This window comes from Hipposideros armiger, unplaced genomic scaffold (assembly GCF_001890085.2).
Source record: "Hipposideros armiger isolate ML-2016 unplaced genomic scaffold, ASM189008v1 scaffold_105, whole genome shotgun sequence".
Classification (NCBI taxonomy): Eukaryota; Metazoa; Chordata; class Mammalia; order Chiroptera; family Hipposideridae; genus Hipposideros; species Hipposideros armiger.
The window spans coordinates 357,996-364,570 of NW_017731455.1; the positions used below are offsets into that span (position 1 = coordinate 357,996).

Here is a 6,575-nt window from a genome sequence, read left to right on the forward strand (position 1 = left end):
TTTTTCTCTATAGATAGAACAATTTGCTTTTAATCAAAATGTGAAAATAAAAATAGTGTTGTTACTGCCCTTTAAAAACATGTGTGTGAATGTAAAATATAAAATGGCTATTCCTCAAAAAGTTAATGTGGTTTAACGGTTAAAAATAGTAGCATATAAGTTATCATTATAACCCAGCAATTCTACTCCTAGGTATACACTCAAGTGAAAACATATGTTCACACACAAAAAAACTTGTACACCAGTGTTCATAGCAGCATTATTCAGAGTAGCCAAAAAGTGGAAACAGCCTAAATGTCTATCAACTGATTAATGGCTAAATAAATGTGGTCTATCCATGCAATGGAATATTATTCAATCATAAAAAGGAATGAAGTACTGATATATTCTACAACATGAATGAACCTTGAAAAAATTATGCTAAGTGAAAGAAGCCAGACACAAAAGGGCACATATTGTATGGTTCCATTTATATGAAATGCACGGAATAGGCAAATCCAAAGAGACTGAAAGATTAGTGGTTGCCAAGGATTAGGGGTACTGGGTTTTCCTTTGGGGTGATGAAAAAATTCTAGAAGTAGATAGTGTTGATGATTGCACAACATTGTGAATATACAAAAAACTGCTGAGTTGTACGATTTAAAAGAATGAATTTTATCTCGATTTATTTAAAAGATACCAGGAAAAAAGTGTGTGTGTGCACTCATGTACATGAGAACAACTAAAACAACTTGATGTGGACCTTATTTCTCAAATAAAATTGCTTTTGCAGTAGAAAGTCAAGGAAGCAAGAATTAACTGCAGTAAACCTGGTTTAGCTTGGTTTGCTTAAAGAGGCAGAGTTAAGATACTTAGATCCTTCAGGTAGAAATCAGAAGGCAGTTTGTGATCTGATCTTTGGCAAGTCATGAGTGAATATATATTTTTTTAATACCCAATTTCATAAAGATGACCTAGATAAGCAAAAGAATTCTTTGTAATGATTATTTCCATGGGTTTCAGAGAGTACGGACTGCTTTATAAATAAGTTTTTAGGTCTTATGTCAGTAAAGATGGTTTATTTTTTTCTCCATACCTATAATTTTAAAATATGGAAAACTCAGTTCCCAATAATTTTTTTCTAGCGAACCCATGATATTTACCTCTTTAAAGCATAATTACCACCAAAGAGTTGCCTGCCGAAGAAGTACATGAAAGGATTATGTTTAACTTTCTTGTACCACATATTCTATGTTATTTTTTAATTAAGATATAATTCATATACCATAAAATTCACCCTCTAATTTTATTGTGAATATGTAGATATTTATATATTTCTTTATTAGAATGAAACTTCTAGAGACTAGAGGTTCATATTACTTGAATGGTTTGCTATATATTCATCATTTTAAGGGAAACATATGTGAACCAGACAAGAACTGTAGTGAGGAAGAGAGACCCCTATGTGACTGACGCCAACACCAGCCTGAGAGTTATGCCATACCAGAGAAGTGCGGTGGGCACTGAGAAGGGAAAAGTTTATCCCACTGGGGAGACATGTCCATGGAGAAGGATGGCATTTGGGTAGATCTTTAGAGGATCTCTCAAATGATGAAGAGGAGGGTGAATTACCAATCAAGATAATAGACTATGCAAAAGCATGTAGGTCTGTGGGATGGATGTGGTGGGAGAAGGAGAGCAAAAGTAATGTTAAGAGAACCAGATCATGAGGGCNAATGTTAATAATGACAAAATCATAGTTGTCTCTACACTTTGTTGTCATTAAATACCCTAAAGAAATATTTGATAGCTGGAGAAGGATCTGGTTACCAGCCACTGAAAAGCTGTCACTTCTATAGCAGAATGTAATAGAGAAGGCACATTTTATGCCTGAATAAGAACAGTGTATTTGCTTGACATCGTAAAGGCTCTTAGAAGCTGGTCACTTGGTAATCACTTGAGTTAGATGATTTTATGTTGTGTTTGATGTTTTATAATCTGAGCTTCCCTAGTCTCTTTAAAAGTGCCTGGTTGGACCATCAGTTTTTGATGAATGTATTTCTGGAGGGATTGTGACTATCAGTTAAGTACTTTGAAGTGAGAACCCCTGCTTTGTATCACACCTGCGTGTCGCAGAGCGTGTTGCTTTGAGCTTGTTTAATTTGGGCTCAGAGGGAAGAGTGCCATCTACTGAATGGCCAGCGTCAAGTTAGGCGGCCCCACGTTTTTCTCAGGGAGCTCGCATCTGGCTTTGAGAAACCAGGCTCACCTTCATTGAAAGAGCTGACAGAATCTTAGTTCCAAATGGAATTGTTGCTTGCTTAATTTTAATTATCCTTCCCAGCAGGAGGCCTAAACATATGAGGAAGAGCTAATTCACCACTTATTGGAGTGCATGGGAAAGGAGAAACTAGCTAGAGTTGATGAGACTCAATATTGAAAAAATGGCCTAGTGGTGAAATCATTATTAAATTAAAACTGTAAAGAAAATGATTTTAAGGAGGCATAGTCTTTAGTAGTGCTGGTTATTGATGGCTCCTGCAGACAATAATGATGTTGTTTAAAATGTGTTTGGGCTTAAAATCATCAAACACATCACTTGCTTAACTAGAGGTAAAGGTTTTAAGATTAATTTTTTTCCTCTTGTCCTTTCACTTTGTCTCAGGTTCTATGGCAGTGGTTCCTATTTGAGTGAATCACTGTTTCAAAGTGAATTTTGTTGTGGTTTTGGTTTGCTCAAGTGGTCTCCTGTTTTGTTTTGTGTTTTGTCAAGTTTTTCCTAATTCCCAGAAACTGCCTATGGTAGTAGCAGTGGGTAGAACTGGAGATAGCAGAACCAGTGTAATATAGGTCAGTGGAGGTTTAGCATACCTGGACTAGGCTTGTCCAAGCCATAGATAAGAAAGAACTGTGACAACCAAAAGGAAGCTTTGAAATTGTTATGATAAGAAGAGTACCTTTGTTGTTATATGTCTATTCTATATAATTAATTAATCAGTAACCATTTTTATCAGCCCTTAAAACCTGCCAAAGATCATGTCAAGCACTTTACATAAATTACCTGAAGTTTAGCTAAGTAACTTGCCCAAGATCATATAGTTAATAAGTGACAGAGCCAAGATTTGAGCCCAGGGCCATTTTCCTTTAAACATTATGCTTTACTGCTGATTTATTTAAGCTTCTTGTTGGTGACTGCACAAAAGGCTCGAACCAAGATTAGAATGATATTTCTGCCTCTGGTAGAAAACATAGGTGTTTTTTGTTTGTTTGTTTGTTTGTTTGTTTTTAAAGAGGGTGATGAAATGGGGAAACTAGGATTCAGATATCATTAGAATTGGGAATTATATATGAAATGGACCTTCAACTATTTGCTCTTTGGTTATGTCTGTAATGTTCATTTTTTTGTTCCTTTTGCTATGCTATTAATTTAAAACTATAAGGAAAGTTTATTGTTGAAACATTGAAGGGAGTTATTTCATGTTGCTTAAAATACAGAGGGTGCCAAAATAATGTATACACATTTTAAGAAAGGAAAAAACTGTATTAAAATTGTAATAATATATACCAATAACAAGAGATGAATACAAGTCATGTGTATACATTTTTTAGGCACCCCGATATGCTCCTTCATGGGAGGAGGGGTTGAGTTACTGAAGGGCTTTATGCTGGAATTGGGCAGGGGGAGTTGTGGTTGGGGTGGGGTAGGGCTTTGATAGTTATCTTCCTATATTTTCCTTGCTCCTAAATATTTTTAGGTAGTAGTACTTTTGGATATAGCAGTAATATCCCATGCCCACAACACAGCCTGGGGTCCTGGGGGAACCTCCACTTCTGGTGCACACCAGGTGTGCTCTATAGACCAAATGAGTACCATCCTTCACATGTAAATACTAATACTTTTCAGCGTATATAGCCTCTCAAGAGATACTTAATGCCCAACTACTATTTGAGTGTGTTTTTGTTTTTTTAAAAAACATTTCAAAAAGGCCATCCTTATTACTTTAAAAGGTTGGGAATTATTGGTTTGGTATAACCAAAAGCTCCTAAAATTGCAGTTCAGTGATATAGTTGTGCTACGTACTTTAAACTCAATCACTTTTTTAGGACTCTCTTTCCCTTCATATGTGAGAGAATTATGCTTTACCTTCCAGAAAACCCCCATATGAATATCAGTTATTTAACTCCTTGGAATCCTGACTCTACTTTCCAGTCAAATAGAAAAGATCAGCAAAAACTAAGGTGACAGTACGGGTGGAAGATGTCACTAGCCAGTGTGTGATGGATGCTAAATGACAGGTATTGATAACAAATGTCATAGGTCATCTGGTCAAGAAAAGAGCACCATAGATGGAGTGGCCAGAAAAAGATCCCCAGGAAAGAGGAACAAGATTGGGTTCTGAAAGGCAGGGTAGAATTTCACTAGGTCCATGCTATGGAGAGGGTTTTGGCAAGAAATTACTGTGCATGAAAATAATTCTTTTTCTGTAGCACAATGGGAGATCGTTTATAACAGTGGTTCACAGCCTCTTTCAGCTGGAAGGCACTTGAAGGCCATAGTGAACGCTTATCAGTAACAGTGCCAAGGAGGTTTATTAGACTATTGCAGGGTTTGGAGGGTGGAGAGGGTGATGGTCGCTGTAAAATCATGTAGATTTTAACAACGCTCCCTCTGAACCCCATGAGAAAATGACTGGTTTATAGAAACATCCTTATACTACTATTTTGGAGCTAGTAATGTGTAGGAAAGTTAGTACTTGAAAAAAAACTAGAAATCTTCATTATTCCCAACACGGTACAAGAAAAGCCTCTTTTGGGGAAGAAGTGTGTATTTTTTAAAAATCTGAATTTGTCCATCATTTACTTTGTTTGCTAAATGCTAGAGTATAGTACTGTTGATGGCTCTATTATAACTTTTAAATCTAATATGTGGATAAAGTTGTTGATATTATGAGATACTATCATTTCTACTGAATTTTTGTAAATAACGTTGTCTGGTTTGGTATTTTAGTGGATTTTTTTCCAAAGTGTTTGAATACTCTATGACTTCCTAATGCTTATTTGAAAATACTTAATGTCTATTTAAGATATTTCAGAGCCAGTTGCTTTCTTTCTTTACTTTTTTACTTATGTTTTCTTCTGTGTAAAATATATCAGGGGTTGGGATAGGTCATCTTGAGATCCATTTCAGTTTGAATATGCTGTGATTATACTTCCAAGGAAGGTGAATTCACCAGTTGGTTTTAGTTGTCAGATGGCCACGAAACCTGTGATTGTACCGTGTGAAGATCCTGGGAATAGGTCTAGTAGAAGGCCAAGACCATGAAAGTCCTTGGTTCTGTGTGTACTCGTATGTGGCACCTGAGAAAAGGACATCATCACTCCTGGAACTTGTCAACTCCAAGAGTTTATTTCAGTTCTTCACAAACTAAGGGTCCTTGGCAACGGACAATGGACAGATCCTTTTCAAAAACAATGAAATGAGCAAGGATCGCAGTTTTTCCTAAAGCAAACTGTAGGAGCATTGTGGCGTAGTTTTCTATAAATGGTGCTTTCCAGTCCCATCCTAACTTTATTATGTTTATTATATTAGTTCCTCATAAATATTTCTCTGTTTATATATTTTTTTTCTTTTCTGAGCAGGTTTATGATTCCTTTCATTTGTTCACTTATTCATTCAACAAATATTTATTGAGCACCTATTATGTGCCAGGCCCATTGTTCCAGCTGCTGGGAATTCTGCAGGAAGCAGAACATACCCTCCTGCCCTAATGGAGTTTATATTCTTGGAGGTAAATAGAAACAAACAAGTATATGTTGTGTATAAATGTCATGGAGAAATATAGAACAGGGAAGGAAGATAAAGGGAGTGTTTAGGGATAATGGCAAATTTAAACAGAGTAGCCAGATGAAGTCCTCACTGAGAAAGTGACATGTGAGCAAAGACTTGGGCATGGATGTGATATCAAGGAGGAGGTCATGGCAGGCAGAGCGAACAACAAGCCCGAAGGCCCTGAGCGCACGTGTACCTGGCATGGATGAAACAGAATGAGGGCCGGGTATTGGGAAGCTACTGGACGCTTTGAACAAAAGTGGGAAATGATCTGACATACCGTAGGTTTTAAAAGGGTTATTTTGGCTGTGTTTTTCTTTGCTTGTTTGTTTGTTTTTAATTTTATTGGGGAACAGTCATGGTCATTGGCTACACATTGCTTTCATGCTACAATGGCATAGTTGACTCTCTTAGGGAGGGCGCAGCTCAGTGGCCCATGCGGGGATCGAACCGGCAACCTTGGTGCTAGCAGCACCATGCTCTAACCAACTGAGCTAACCAGTCACCCCTTGGCTGTGTTTTGAAAACTAAACCACAGTGATGAATTAATCTTGGTGAGAGATAGTGTAAATATCTGGTAAAGGTAGTGAGATTGGATTGGATTGGATTGGATTCTGGATGTATTTGGATTATAGAGCCAACAGGATTTACTAACTGGGATGTAGTGTATATCCCATAAGGAGAGAGAGAGAGAGAGAGAGAGAGGTGTCAAACTTGACACCAAGGTTTGGAGTCTAGGCAAAAGTTTGCAGGAGGAACAAGTTAG

At 37.1% G+C, this 6,575-nt stretch overlaps 1 protein-coding gene across 9 annotated transcripts in view; it reads left to right on the forward strand.

Moving 5' to 3' along the window:
- Window positions 1–6,575, forward strand: part of ADD3 (adducin 3) — a 139,160-nt gene that overhangs the window by 14,955 nt on the left and 117,630 nt on the right. Inside the window, exon 1 of one of the 9 annotated variants that reach the window (XM_019646647.1) lies at window positions 5,690–5,768. The exons of the other annotated variants lie outside the window; for them this stretch is intronic. The gene's annotated coding sequence lies outside the window, so the exon portion shown is untranslated. Of the gene's footprint in view, window positions 1–5,689; window positions 5,769–6,575 lie in introns of those variants that run through there. 9 annotated transcript variants of the gene reach the window in all.